General features: G+C 43.1%; 1 long non-coding RNA gene across 1 annotated transcript in view; it reads left to right on the forward strand.

Moving 5' to 3' along the window:
• The window catches only part of LOC126538752 (uncharacterized), a 316,846-nt gene that overhangs the window by 41,694 nt on the left and 258,707 nt on the right, over positions 1 to 16,445 (forward strand). The window lies entirely within an intron of this gene.

The following is a 16,445-nucleotide window of genomic DNA, read 5'->3' on the forward strand; positions in this document are numbered from 1 at the left end:
AGAGTTCGAAGGGGTGAATCAAGAAACTTTCTTGCAAGAGATTTGTCAGGTAACACTTCTTAATATTTCGACATATATGGCATATCTTGTACAAGGTGCAACGTAATATTTAGAACAGACATAAAATGCACAGGATCCGTCCGCCTTGTTTACAGCGCACACCTAGTCAGCGTAGCACTTTATAACTGAAAAATTGCAGCAAAACCTGCTACAGCACAAAAAGCTTAGTTTCAGACTGTGTAGACACAATGCGATCTTCGTGCGAAATTTTTAATGTGGAAACCGAGAAGTTCCGTCAGGAAACACTAGTAAAAGAGGCATTTATTATACGAAAAGAAAGAAATACTGTCGGCTGGAAATGATGCTTGACCTAGAACAGTGAGAAGAAGCGTGGTTCCTCGGTATCACTAGCAGGATCAGGCCGCGCGCGTGGCTTGATAAAATCATAGTCCTGGAATTTGGGTGAAATTCACAGAGATTTACACGTGGTTCTACTCCGGGCACTATTCAAAGGCTGCAAATAAAAAGAGCTATGTAATTACAGGCACTCTACATTAGCCAGGCCTGTTTCAGTAATATATATACCACGTGATATTGCTTGGGTGATATTGCTCCTTATAAAACTTATAACATGCGCAAAACAAATGCACTCACCATTGTAAGATCCATGCTCCATGCGATGTGCATCCGAGTTCATCCCACATCGAAGACGGTGGCCACGAGCGCCGACTTTTTTTCTGGTTGTTGTTTCGCCCATATTAATTCTAACACTCACGAAAATTCGTGGCCACTTTGCTGTGTATTTCAAGATGCAGGCTTCTCAGTAGGAATGACGACCGCAAGCAAGCATTTTTCACGATAGGAGTGCGCTGACAAACACGGACAAGACGGCAAGCACTCAGGCGGTGTTGCACCCAGTCGGCGTGCTAGCGATGCATAGAAGGAAAGAGTGAAAGGAAAGGGTGAATGAAGAAAACGGTGTGAACGCCACTTTCCCCCGCTGGACCTAGCCCGACCGCGTTCCTTCGGCGGCAGCGACGGAGGGAGACAAGGAGGACAATAGTGACCCCACTGCTTTTCCCCGTATTCCGAGAGCAGCCAATTCGACACAGCAGCTTATAGCTGCCTGAGTGCTTGGCTGATAGCTTTGAACAGGCTCACGTGGGTGTGTGGAGGAGAGGCGAGTGGGGGCTGAAGGACGAAAAGTTAGGCGGAAAAAAAAAATACGGAATGCGCCGTGCCAACTACAGGCAACGACAAGAGGAAAAGCCAAAACGTGCAATAATTTTTTTTTTTCTGTCACGGGCATTCATACAAGGAGCTTACTAAACATGCACGAAAAAACAAATATATTGGAATAGGAGCATGATGATTATGTCACCGCAACATGCCATGCATGCTAAACAAACAAGCAAAAGTTTCACTAATACATATGCGCTCCATCTCGATGCAATATAAAACGGTTCCATCAACTCTGTGGCACTGTAATTATCGATTCCCCTCGGAATCCTGATCATCCAAAGCCGCGGAGCGTACATGCAAAATATACAATGCGCAGACAAATTCGCAATACCGTTGCTTCTTATGGAAAGCTCATGTTCCCATGCACGATCAATAAAGCAGCGGCTAATTTTATGCGACTTCCCCTGCTTGCTACGTGGTGCACTGGCTTTTCTCTTTAGGGGGCGCATTTCGCTGAACGCGAAGTACAAAAATGGCGGTGTACCATGCATGGAGTTGACACGGGAGAGCATATTTCTGGTTCCTGCGCAGTGTGCCTGTGATCAGTGCATTAGTTTTCAAAACACGTTGTTCAATATCAGCAAGTCGTAGAGCACTAAAACCGACAATGGGAAAATTGGCTTATTACGGGCCAATGTCCTCCAAAGAAAGCCAAATATTAACCCATATTGGCAAATCTGTTCGAAAGTCGGTCCAATAATTCCCGCCTTGTTGAACGGCAGTGCCAATATTGTTTACTGACTGTGTAATGTGGGCCAACATTGGATCTCTATCAGAATGGCACAGCCAATATTGTTTACTGACTGTGTATTGTGGGCCAACGTTGGATCTCTATCAGAATGGCACAGCCAATATTCGCGCTACGCTGTTAACCTTAGGCCATCATTGGGCCAGGATTCAGAATGGCACTGCCAATATTGGAACCACGCTGTTAATCTTGGGCCGTCATTGGGCCAGGAAGTGCCAATATGTTTCCAACGTTGGCCCGACCTGACGTGCCGCCTGGGTGGTAGGCCGTAATATCCGTATTGACAAGTATCTAGAAAAAGTGCAACGTGAAAGTAATTGTTATTTCACAGTCATATAGTGCGGGTGTTATGCGGGGTGATGGCTTTCAGCATTCAGATAATATTTAAAAATTGCGTCACGCAGATACCATAACTCATCTCCATTGACTGCAATACTCACAGGAGCAATATTAATTGGACAAAAAATTGAAACACATATACCACTAATCAACAAACATTTACTAAATAACTTCCAGTGTATTTAAATTCCGGCACGTATTGGAATTTACCAATTGGAACTGGTGAAATTTCAAGGCGTAGTCACTCTGAATAAATTTCGAGAATGACACCGGTTTTATGATATACACCATAAAACTCGCCGTAAAAAGCACTGGTCTTCCAATTACCTTTTTAACAAAACGTTAATTTATCCATTAAATCGCCAAAGTAACGGCTACGCTCACGCATTTCGTTGCGCATTTTAGGAAATAATATCTCACAACTGGTGTAATCCTGGAAATTCCTTTTGAGTAAATACGTATTGCAATCTCACATGGTAAAATTTGTACATTGCACTGCAAGCTGTGAGGTAATTATTTAGAAGTGTATTCTTGGAATTTTGAATTAGTTGAAGGCGTGTGCCGATTTCTCACAATAGTAATGTCCACCTCTTAGAATGATACAGCTCTAGAACAAGATTTATGTGATCTGCCTCAGGCAATTTCTGAATATTCTGTAAAACTTGAAAAGGATCACCCCCGCACTGTCCCTCCGATATCTGTTCATGCGTGAGGAGGAATGAAGAAATATGAAGTACGACTTAAGGTGTTACCTCCGGTTCGCTCGTAAACCAGACCGCGGGTCGAAAGCTAGCAGAGAGGATGATCATGCGTAAACAGCCTGTATTTTTTTTATAATCTTCAATTTGGTATTTTAGTAGATATCGCTAAGAGGTGTTAGCCGCTAGTTTTCATCCAATAGCGTTTCGTGTGAAATTTAGCTCTTAATGGTATATTACTTTGAGACGCCCACAGATTATCTCTAAAGCTTCTTTATACGTATTCTCGATTTTCGAAAAGGTCATATGAAAGGTCTACTGATTCATTGATTCCATGGAGTTCCAAAATTCCGCATATATTTTTGCCTTCCAGCTTGTGTTTTAAATTAAGTACCGTCTGATGCTGTTGAAGGTAGTCTAATCCAATCTCGGGTACAATGCTATATGAACTGATGGTGACCAAGGACCGTGGCTTGTATTTAGGCCTCTCTAGTACGCGTGCCTTGCATATACACTTGCCTGTTTGTTTGCTTTTCTGTACGGCTGTAGAGCAGTTTATGTTCAAAGGAACATTTAGTCGAAGTTCATGCGAGCTTTTTTTTTGTGTGTGCGTGACCACAATGCGCCAAATAATGTATTCTGGTATTCTTTGCGACAAAGGCGATTCGTAAAATAATGATTCTATTACGTATTTAATAATAAGGCTACATTTAAACGGCAAAATTTCGATGGGTTTCAAGTATAATTTAATTTTTCGTCACATGTTTCATTTGCTTTATACTTTTGCTGCGTTGCAGAAACAAAAAAGCGCTATAGGTATAAATATGTGATGCCTGGCTTGTCTGCCACCACCGTCCTGTTTTAGGTGCAATGTCAACGACCACAAACCTTGATGTGCATGAGAAAGCGCCCCTGCAAACGAAATAAGTTTCAGTGTCGTCGATATTGGCAATATTTTCAGACCCACTCTCTGGTCCCACTCTAAAAAGACAAAACTCTGAATAGAGGGCATGATAACATGCCTCAGTAGCGCCAAGTGCTTACAGCTCGCATCAATTACGGGAATCCTTTCGCTTTAAGGAACATATCGAATTTAAAAACGAGCTCGCAATTTGGTTCTCGCATAGCCTGAAATCACTGCTGTCATGACGCACAGTGGGGCCACGCAGCGTAGTGCTTTCGGTTTCTTTTGCTATCTGTTCAAACTCAAACAGTGCCGTAGATTCAAGTTCAAACAGTGCTTTAGATGCCTGTGTAAAAGCACACAGGCTACATAACTTCCAGAGCCGGGATGACGAGAGAGGCCCTACATGAATACTTTCCTGCGCCCTAGGTATCGTGCAAACAAAACCGAAAATGACGTTGATAATGGGTCATACTTACTGTTGTTAACAATACAGAGTGGCCATATGCGCCTCGCTCCAGATGCGTCAATGATTGTTAGCGCTGCGAGCATTAGCGCGGCAGTTGACCGTAGTTTCATGTTGATGTGAGGCTTCAAGCCGTGCTGCAATTGCAAAAGGTCACAGATTGATACAATTCATTGTGTGAAATAATGTTCATATGCCACCGAATAATTATTTCTGACTGTATTTGACATTTTGTACCCTATTGTGTGTGATTTTCAATTTATTTCCATGGATCAAGAAGGTTCGATGTGTACTACGGTAGACAAATATTTGTTCCATTTTTTTTTCTTATGCTAAGATCGTCACAAAACGCATATACATTATCATGCGCTTAAAAAGGCAACTGATAACAGCAAGACAACCAGCCTGGGTTTCTTTACAAAAACAATTGTCATGACTTCATAAATTTTTGTAAAAGCACTGTAAAGAAAGGTCGTATTCGAAGGAAGCTGGATGAATTGGGAGGGATATGTAAAAAATAGAAGCACCTTTCAAGCACCAATCACCACAATTTAGCTGCATAAGGAACCAGAAAATAAACATATCCGTGGTTTATAAGCGTTTAAATTGATTCTTAAATCAAGAAAAAAAAACAAAGACGATTAAATGGAGCAACGATTGTCGGGCCTTGTGCTTTAAAATACCTGCCGGCAATTTTGTTTCTCTGGGCGTGTATTTGACAATTTTCAAGGAGCACCTCTGGCGGATAGCGTATTTCGAGCGATCGAGCTAGATTACTAAAAAGGCGGACATTACTCGCACGAGTAGTCAGAATACTTGTCTAAATAAGACTATTGCCAATATTCACTTTTTTTACTGCCATACTGCAATTTACCAATTCTAGCCGGTAAGTTCGCGAGGCTTATCTACATGTTGCGAATGTTCAGGATGGCTCCAGTTTCCAGATGTTCATTCCAACAATGTGCAACAAAATACATCGTTCGTTCCAGCTATTTTGGAATAATTGTATCTTGTAGAAAGAGTAAGTGCGATCTTAGTACGTTTCGCTGCAACTATCACGGCGCACATCTCTAAACCTGTGCGATCCATGAATCTCCATATATGTCGGAGTGATATATAATTATAGTAAATATTTTTTATAAAACCAATAATAATTACATGAAGAGGTAATTTTAAACAGGTACATAAAATGTATGCACTTTATACAAGCAGCAAACAGTCTTGCTTATATCTGTAGTTCGTTACATGATGTGGTTTCTCTTATTGGATTTTGATTTTCACCACGGAATAAACACTGGAGAGACGAATCCTATTCGTCCATGTCCCTATCGTGTATCGCATGCTGAACGTCGAGTCATCCAATCAGAAGCGAACAAAATGCTCCGCAAAGGGGTCATTGAACCATCAGCGAGCCCTTGGGTTTCGCCTGTCGTCTTTGTAAAAAAAAATTAGAATGTACCTGGCGTTTTTGCAGCGATCATCGCCCCTTCAACAAGATCACGCCAAAAGACGTCTACCCACTACCACGCATCGATGACGCCTTGGACTGCTTGCAGGGAGGTAAATAATTCTCGTCCATCTATCTTTGATCCCTCTACTGGCAGATTTCTGTTGATAGAATGGACTGCGAGAAGAGGGCCTTCATCGCGACGGATGGTTTATATCGGTTCAAAGTCATGCGCTTTTTCCTGTGCAATGCTCCTGCGACATTTCAGGGAATGAAGGACTCTCTTCTGCGAGGCTACAAATGGACCACCCAACATCCCTGTAACAATATGACAACCAAAAACTACCGTGTGTACCAGTGATTATTCCTGCTGTTCGAAAACTAACGTTTACTGTGTTCTTGTAATGGATCTCGATACCACACGCCACTTATATGGCGCATTTAGAAATAAATATTCTGTTTAACACCAGTGCGACAATGCATGCGCGCTTTTAAAGCTATTCACTCACAACAGGTTTATTTCATTCCGAGTTGTCGCCCTATAAGAAGAACACGAATATAAGGTTTTGTAAATTTTGACTGAACAGCTCATCAAAATGTAAGTATTGCGACCATTTTCAAGGCCCGTTCACAATCATAGACAGTAGCGGGTGCATGAGAGACTCCATACTGCAGTTGTGTGCATTGTTTCTGGGTGGATCAAGGCGTTATATATATCTCAAAGCTCTCACACTGACATGGGCCTTTCTCTCGGGATGGCATTTTCTACGCTTCAAAAATATTTGATACCAGAGCTCGGCATCTGTTCTATTTGAATCCAGAACGCTCTTGTTTGTTGCAGCTGCTACTTTTCCTATTGTGTAAACAATAATGGCGTCTGTAGAATATGCTGTGTAGCTCCAGCAGGAAATCATAAACGCGTCCGCTTCTGGGGCATTCAGTTATATTTTCGGCACCAGAGTGGGGCGATTTGTGCGACGCCGGGTACCGCGATAAAGAGGAGACGAGGGTTGCAGTGGTTCACCTGGGTTATTCCAGACGTGGGATTCAGTAATTTGAACGTAATATACAAGCAATCCACTGTTTAGGGTGAACACAAGTTCTTCCAGTGGACCACTCAGAACACGACGTGAAGCAGGAGGCCATTCAAGTGCATCGTCCACGAGTGCATAGCATTAGAAAGAAACGCTTTGTTGCTTTTTACGCACACTAATCAACGCCTAGTTAATTGCACATTACACCTATTGCCCTTAGCTATGCTAGATACCTGGAACAGAGATAGCACCACAGAGTAATATTAATCATATTTATCATTATTATCAGCTTGTTGCTACAGTCATAGCCAGTCCTAATTTACCCCCGTTATCTCTGTTATTAAATGGTCGCTCAACGCAACACGTGCCTTAGACCCATTGATGGCATCTACTGCCGCTTTTTTGGGCCGCACCACGCTTTGAGGCCTCTCCGTCTATTAGTTCCAGTTGAAACACTCTTGGTACAATGTTACAAGAACACAGCAATAAAGTGCGCAAAGGGAGGGAAGGGTATCAGGTGCCCATTGCGCACAAGGCGGCTGTATTCAGCTTTTTGAAGAAACCTCTATCTTAGGTAGGCATTCTAATGAATGCACTAGACTTATCACTGAAGCAGCAGCGATTGCCGTAGGTGCCTCAGTTAGTAAGCCGTAAATTGCATTAACCGATAAAGAACTGTTTTTTCTAACGTCGCACATGCGCTCTCGTTCATCTTAGGCGGCAGTCATGGTTCCTTTGAAATTTGAATGCATACTCATGGCAGTTTGATGCTTTGTGGGTGGGGGCGCTTTTTTCTTGGCGTCTCAGTATATATGCGTGTTACTCAAAATAAAAATCAGTTGGAAGTCAGCGCTTGTCTTCGTCGTTCTTCCGGTCCCTTGTCCATGTATGCGCTGTAAGTGATGTTTGGAACAATGTGATATGAACTAGACCGTACCCAAGCAATGCTTTGGCATGAAGTTACTGCCCTTTTTCGTTCCATCGTGGTCTTGCATGTTGTTTCCGCACTGCCCGACAACGACACACCAGCAAGCAATATTTCTACTCATACATGCTTACCGAGCGATTTCCCAGTGCGATCACGGCACGACAATGCTTCAACGAAGCAAAATTTCGTAACCACCCTTCAGCTTATGCTTATACCGCAGGTGATACTTCCATAGGCGCAGTGAAAAAGCAGTCAGATACGTTATGGCGACACTTCCCTTTATCTAAGTCGGAGAACCGGCGGAGAGGAAGGAGAAGAGTGGGCCGACGCTGCATCACCTCGGCGGTGGTCGAGAGCAGTATAAATAGGCTTTACAGGTGCCCACGACACATATGAGAAAGGATCGAGCCACGTTTCAAAATGAAACAGGTGCCGCAAACAGTGCTGTACATTGTAGTATGCAAGCGAACACCAGCACTTACTCGTCCACGTAAGTAAGGTGATCCAGGCATAAACAACGCAGAAAGTAGACCTACGAGACCAGACTTCGATCAATGACAACTCCGTCTGCAGTAGTCGTCGTCACTATTTCAGTGTTGCTTGTTTTTCTACCCGCTATCTTGAAGAATAAAGAATGAGATTCTTACGTTGCAGTTTTGAGAGTGTTTGGTTCTCGACAGTAACTTAAGCGTGAGGACATCGGACAGCAACCTATAGTTTTGCAAAGAAACCGTTTTCCATTCGGTCAGCATCGGAAGTCACTTGCTAAAACTGCGTGAAATGAAAACGTTTAAGAATTCAATCCTACAACCCACGCGCTACTTTGGTGTCGCTGCTTAGCAAAAAGAAGCTATTGCTCAATCATACATGTTCTGCCTGCACCGAGAGCGTAGTTATTGCGCCACGCATGACGCAATCGGAGTTAACAGTAGCCATGCGCGAGGCGTTCAGATGAGCATAGCTCAGCAATACATTTGTCGATCCGAGCGAGAATGGTCGCTATTGATATATCTCACTCCACCGCAGTAGTTATATAACACCGAAGTCCACCAGGCCGGTGCTCATCACAGGTTACAGGGCCTACAGTGGTGCAGTTGGCTACACAAATTACACATTTCATCAACTATGGTGCCCTTGCATTAAACACTTAGTGTCCGAAAATGGTGAGAAGAGACGTGGTCAGCAAGACAGAGCAATACCAAGTCCGCCTGACCATGGCTGAACGTTTCCGTCTGCCCAGTGTGTGCAAGAGCAAGATATTGTGGCCAGCGCATCAGGTCCAGCTCTATACCAGTGAAAGCTGCTTGAGCGGCGCAGGGCAGCCTTGGACGTCGGCTCTAGAGGCTACTTGCTGTACCCGAGTGCCCAAATATCATACGCAACCCAATCGAGGCTGCTACAAATAGAAAGCGAGCAATGTTGCAAGATTTGTCCGTGTAACCCCCACTAGATTTAACTTAAGCATGTAAGCTTGCTAATGTCAGTAAACGTGCGCTGTGTATTTGGTTACGTCAACTCTATATCCTAGTGCCCGTACGCCCTTTGCTGAACGCACAAATTTTTTCACGTACCCTACTGCAGCTTTGAGTCTGGTGCAACCTGCCTATATTTTTTTCCCGTTGCGGCAGTATATTACAGAAGGCGAGAAAAAGATGCCCCAAATTTTAAAGAATTCTTCACTGAGAGAGCTCAACACAGGCATGGATAAAGAACGTATAGACGTTTAGGTATAAGAGAGCAAATGCAACTGCCTAATTTTCAAACTGAACCTAAAACGAAATAGTGGTCTACGGTTGGGTCGCGCATGTGCAGATGCTTATTCCCCATTTCAAGAGTTTACATTATCCTGAGAGGCATCAGTTTTTAATGAGCCCTTGCAATATGCCGTCTTGTCCGTGTCTACTATCGCGCACTCCTAAATTTACTCTACAACTAGTTCAACCACAAATCTGATTAGCGGTGCTGCACAAGTAGTTCTTGGCGTTCGACAAGGGTTAGCGCCAGTCTGTTACTCACAGCAAGAAGTGTAACCGTATTGGAACCAAATGAGTCTTTGTAGAGTCTATGCTTTCGATTAATAGGGACTGTTTGTCACTGCTCCTCGCACAATCCTAATTTCTCAGTCGACCTATAATTTGTTATTTCTTAATGTTATTTGTTGTTTAACGTTATCGGTAAACGGCCCGATTTTTATTATATTTAGAGCGCTAAGCCGATCAAGTTGCAACAATAAATTAAATCAATTTTAGTGTAAAACCTCGCGATATTTGGAAAAGGAAATAGGTCTTGTCCTTATCATAAAAGAGTATATGAATTTAATTTATTTTGTGACGCCTAATATCGGGATTTACTCAATTCAATGCCGAACTACTCATCTCACCCTTGAAATGCTCTCATAAATTCTCTTTGGTATTACAATTTTCATACTATTTTCAAAACCGGCAGTTTTTTTATATATATTTGGTGTGGAATGAGATCTCACTTTCAATTGGACTGCCTTTTAAACTGGCATCTTAACTTGCACTGTTGCTATTGTTTAGGATATTTCAACCTTTTCGCCGTACTTATACGATTACTCGTGCCATGTTACACATTGGCATTTTATATGTGCAAAAATGACACTCACTCTTAATATTGCTGGCAAGGTGTGCGCGAAGAAGCAGGCAAACAAGTTTGAAACTTACAAAAAAGCAACCTCATCAGCTGTAAGAGAGGCTCGTATTGAGCCATGCACACAGAAAAGTGCAACTGTTCTTTTTATATGGTGTGCTGTTGGAAATATGACAAATACGCATTGTGCATTGCCTTTCAAAAATATTCTTTGACCTGGAAGAATAGACCTTTTTTCTATTCTAAGTGTGGCACTTTGTTGCATACGTGGCAGTGACTCTATCCAAAATTTCAGTGGTGATTTTCCGGAACCAGCGTTTCGCCAGGGGAAACTAAATGCACGAAGTATTGTAAGTTATAGTAGGATCAAAAAGATTGCTGTTCTCTGTGCTTGTTTTCTTAAACAGATGACGGGCGTTATTTGCGTCTGCAGACGGTCCTTTTACGTGCAGATGACGTAGTGTTTTAAAACAGATATACGCAAAAGCTAGAATAGACATACTTCGCCTTCACGTAGACACATACACGTATATATATATATATATATATATATATATATATATATATATATATATATATATATATATATATATATATATATATATATATATATATATATATATATATATATATATATATATATTTGTCTTTTTCATATGAATCTTCAATCCCACTCTTTCACTCTCTCTGTTAAGGTGCTCAGTCATTTGTTGTAACTCGTCTACATTGTTGCTGAATAAAACAATGTCATCGGCAAACCAAAGGTTGCCGGGATATTCGCCATCGATCCTTACTTCTAACCCTTCGCAGTTTAATAGCTTGAATACATCTTCGAAGCACGCAGTTAATAGTATTGCAGAGATTGTGTCTCTCTGTCTGACATTTTACTATATAAGTACCTTCCTATATTTCTTGTCTAGAATTAAGGTAGCTGTAGAACCTCTGTAGATATTTTCCAAGGTTTTTATATAAGCGCTCTGTAATACTTGATTACGTAATGCCTCTTTCACTGCTGGTATCTCTACTGAATCAAATGCCTTTTCGTAATGTACGAAAGCCATATAGAGAGGCTTATTGTACTCTGCGGATTTCTCGGTAACATGATTGATAAAATGGATGTGATTCATTTCTGAAGCCAGTCTCTTCTCTTGGTTGAATAAAGTCCAGTGTTGCCCTTCTTCTGTTGGAGATTATTTTGGTAAATATTTTATATAATACTGGCAGGCAGCTAAGGAGCCTGTAATTTTTTAATTCTCTGGCGTCTCCCTTTTTGTGGGGAGGTATAATATCTGCATTATTCGAGTTTTCTGGGACCCTTGCAGTCAATAGACACTTGCTATAATTTTCAAGCAATATGTCTCCTTCATCTTTGAATTAATCGACTGTTATTCCATCTTCTCCTGCCACTCTTCCACGTTTCATGTCTTGCAAGGTCATTCTGACCTAATCGCTTGTTCTAGGAGGAGTTCCTGTATCCTGTTCATTACTGCTTCTAATTGAGGTACCCTGACTCCTCTGGGTACTGTACAGTTCAGTATAGAACTCTTTCACTGATTTTACTATACCTTTGATATTGCTGATGATGTTACCTTGCTTATCTTTCAGTGCATACGTCTTGCTTTGTACTATGCCAAGCTTCTTTCTCACTAATTTCAGGCCGCGTTCATTTTTTACGGCTTCTTCAGTCTTTCTCACGTTATAGTTTCCAGTGTCCCTTATTTTCGCCTTGTTGATCAGTGTTGACAGCTCCTCGAATTCTATCCTATCTCTTGAGTTGGACATTTCCATTTTTGTCGTTTCTTTATTAGGTCCTTTGTTACTTAGCAGAGCTTGCGTACTCGTTGCCTTGGTGCCTCGCCTCCCACTTTAATTGCTGTCTCTGAAGCGAACCTTGTGAAGGTTTCATTCATTACCTCTATGTCATCATCATCATCTCTCTATTCTAAGGCTGCATATTTGTTTGCTATTACTAGCCTAAATTTATCTCCTTTCACACTTACAGCCTCTAAGTTGACCTGCTTTTTCTTGACAAATTTTACTCTTTTTTTGTTCAAATTGAGGTGAATCCTAGCCCTCACTATCCTATGATCACTGCACTTTACCATGTCGATCACTTCTACATTCTACACTATAATGGGATCGGCAGAAAGTATGAAATCAATTTCATTTCTTGTTTCACTATTAGGGCGTTTCCTGGTCCATTTTCTGTTGCTACGTTTCCTGAAAAAGGTGTTATTATTCTCAGCTTATTCCTTTCCGCGAATTCTACCAGCATCTCTCCTCTAGCGTTTCTAGAATCGCCACCGTAGTTGGCGATTGCCTGTTCATCCGCCTGCTTTTTTCCCACTTTTGCATTGAAGTCACCCATTGCTACTGTACAGCGTGTTTGCACTTTTCTCAGCGCTAATTCAACATCTTCATAAAACTGATGTACTTGCTCATCGTGGTGACTGGATGTTGGAGCGTAGACTTGTACTGCCTTTAGTCTATACCTCTTATTAAGTTTGATTACGACTACTGCTACCCTCTCGTTAACGCTGAAGAATTCATCAATGTTGCCCGCGTTGTCCTTATGGATTAGGAATCCTGCCCCGTATTGCTTCTTATCTGGGAGACCACTATAGCGGAGGGCATGTCCGTTATTCAACAATGTATATGCTCACCAGTTCTTTTAATCTCACTAAGGCCGATGATATCCCAAACAATGTCTGATAATTCCTCAAAGAGTCATGCTAAGCTAGCCTCACTCGACAGGGTTCGGCTGTTAAACGTTGCGATGGTCAGATTCTATTGGCGGCCTGTCCGGAACCAGATACTCTTAGCACTCTCTGCTGCGTTACAGGTCTGACCGCTGCCTTGATCTGGTGCTCTGGAGCATCTGGGGACTGAGGACCATTGGGTAATTGAGTTAGAGGATAGCGCTAGTTTAAAGGTAATTTCGCAGACTTGCGACCATATACGTGGGCGTTCCAGTTACATTTTGACTTAGACCCATCAAATGACTGCTTGCTGAAAAACTTGGTTCATAAGCGTTCATTGGCGCCTATTGGCTCCGATTGCACTCCTTTCGCTGCGTAGAGTCAGTTGGCTTCCGTGCTGTTCTGCTGCATCATACGCCCCCCAGTAGAGCGTCCGAGACACTTCCCCAGAACACTCAACCTTGATGTCGCTTGGATGCAGCTTCCAAATCTGTTTTCTTCTGAACAATAAACTAGAAATAAAGGATGGTGTAATGAGGTTTCCCTAGTGATTCAAACAAGAAGACAAAAACGAAGGCGTATAGACACTCGTTGAATACAACAAAATTCACACATGAGTAAAAACAGAGGCCACGAGTGTCTCGTTATGCGAGTGCGGGATAGGGATGGTGCCTTTACGTAGAAGCTGTTGATCAAAGAAACAGTCTTTCAAACTAAGGGTCGAGGCTCCTTTTTTGTGGCCCGCACTCCTACCATCTGCGGCTCCTTGTCCAAAGCTGGAGAACCTCATTGAGGTGTCCCGCGGTGCGCCGATTACAACCTCGCGGCTCACGCGTTGCGTCCCTCCTCCTCCCTCGCAAGCATTTTGTCCAAACATGTATTATTTAAACCCGCACGGATCATGACAATAGACGCCTGACCGTTTTGCAAACGGTTCCTGGGTGACTTTCCCAACGAAGTGCTTGGGAGTACCTCTAAAATGGTTTCGTTATAGCGAGACATATTGAACATCGCAGACGCATATTCATCGTGAAAAGGCGGAAAGATCGAGAGAACAGGCTTACCCATTTTTGCTACAGCCACCGTGTGCAATCTGTTTTTTACTAGTACGCTCTGGCACACGATACAAGTGTTGCAGTGTGCAAGACTCAACGTACAGAAGCTACATCAAGTTTTCGCCATTTTCGTGTGGGCTGCGCAATTGGAAAGGTGTAGCCGAAAGAATTTGTTCAGAGGAGTTAAGAATGGCGGATGGGGCCTGGGACACCTTTTTTTGTGGCAGATTGTCAACAGGTTTTTGTTCCTTCCTGACGCCAGCCGTGCTTATTTACGCACCGTATAGCAAGTGAGCCTCGGGTGCGCGTTGCCACACTTTCTTGTATCAACCGAGAACTCTCGAGATGTACTTTTGGTTATATCGGAAACGTTGTCACTGCACGATTCCTCGCAACGAGGTTTTCAAATGAATATTTATCTACATTCAAGAATAAAAAGTTGCACAAGCATTTTTGTGACGTTGTTCTGCCGGAGCCCATGTAGGGAGCCTTGTACAGTGGTGGCCCTGCAAGGGACGTGTTAAAGGGAGTAAAGGAAATGCAAGTAGCGCCAGTGGTTAAAACATTTTTTTTTCAAGTACACACGAGAACGTTTCGAGTAAAAATGTTTTACTAGAAAAGAGCCTTTTCATTCCACGGGGATCGCACTGCCATGTTTGCAAGCAACCAGAAAAGATAGATAATGTTTTTCATCAGTGTAGGGAAGGGGTATTTTTGGGGGACGCACTACAAGGAACGATAAAGAAACAATTTCCACTTGTCCCTCATTGAATACGGCATTTAGCCATTAATAACGAGCATGGCTTTCCATATTATTTAATAATGTTAATGGGCCTCCACCGTATTAGGCGCTTTCGAATTGCAGGATACTATTGTGGTTGTGACGCACGAGCTGCGCAAATTTATTTTCGGGAAACTGTATCAGTTTCTTGAGATATTGCAAGCCGCTGGTGATACTTCGGAGTGGGTATCAAGGGTGGATCCTTTCATGGCTTTAAATGAATTTAATCACCTCCCTGCCAGGCTGATTATGCCAATACCGCTGGAGTGCAAGGACTGAATTTTATTTATTTATGTGAACGTGGACTTTGTGAGAACTTTTGAGGCTTTTGAGTTTGGTGTCGAAAGGGATTAAGAAAAAAGAAGCAGAATAAGGTAAGCCACGGATCGCTTGCGCGCCTGGCAGCATCAAGAAATTTGAAGAGGAAAGGAAGAAGAAGAGGCGGGTGCCGAACGAGCAGGCGAGGCGCTCGTTATGTTGGAAGACGCTGGACTAGTGCGCTGATGCGGGAGCACCTGCTGAGGTACCTGAGGCGAACCTGAGGACGCGCCTGCTTTTTGGTACAGACGCGATGCGGCACCTGGTGTGTCGCCGTTTGGAGCAATCCTGCCTGTTGCCTGCTTGTAGCCGCCTCTCGGAGCAGGGCAAAGATGTGCCCGCGTTGAGGCCTAACTGAGACCTAACCGAGGCCTTTACATTGAGCTTCCTCTTGCTCGAGGTGGAACGTGGAGGTGTGACAGTGGAAGCCGTCCGCATGGCACCTCTTATAGTGCTCTCCACGGTAATGCAGCCGGGGCCCCTCGCCTGCCTCATCTGATGACTAGTCACATCATCGTGCCTTGGCTTGCCTCTCCAACTGGAATCTTTGCGAAACTGCTACCGATGATCGTTGTCACCATCGTAACTCAATCTGTGATACGGTTTCATTCCGTTTTTTAACACTGGGCGTAGGACCTAATGTAGACATGTGTACTTTTTACCGGCTTTCATGCTGTACTCTATTTACTGCTTGTTTTGTTTTACTTCTATCATATCTAACAAATGTTGGTTTTAGCACGAGGTCGCGGGATCGAATCCCGGCCACGGCGGCCGCATTTCGATGGGGGCGAAATGCGAAAACACCCGTGTACTTAGATTTAGGTGCACGTTAAAGAACCCCAGGTGGTCAAAATTTCCGGAGTCCTCCACTACGGCGTGCCTCATAATCAGAAAGCGGTTTTGGCACGTAAAACCCCATAATTTAATAAATGTTGGTTTACATCTGTCGGCGCGTCTCTGACGTTCATGACCGCTTGACTGCAAAGAGACATACCTGAAAGTAAAATCGTGTGACATATGCCAAAGAACTGTACCGAAGCCCCTTGTAGCCTGCGTACCGTTGGAATATATGCCCGTAATCGGGGCACTACTTCACCGAGTGGCAATTGACATTATTGGTCCTCTGTCGCCAACGTCCGATAAAGGGTATAACCATGTACTGACTATGATCGATTT

Source organism: Dermacentor andersoni, chromosome 8 (assembly GCF_023375885.2).
Source record: "Dermacentor andersoni chromosome 8, qqDerAnde1_hic_scaffold, whole genome shotgun sequence".
Taxonomy (NCBI): domain Eukaryota; kingdom Metazoa; phylum Arthropoda; class Arachnida; order Ixodida; family Ixodidae; genus Dermacentor; species Dermacentor andersoni.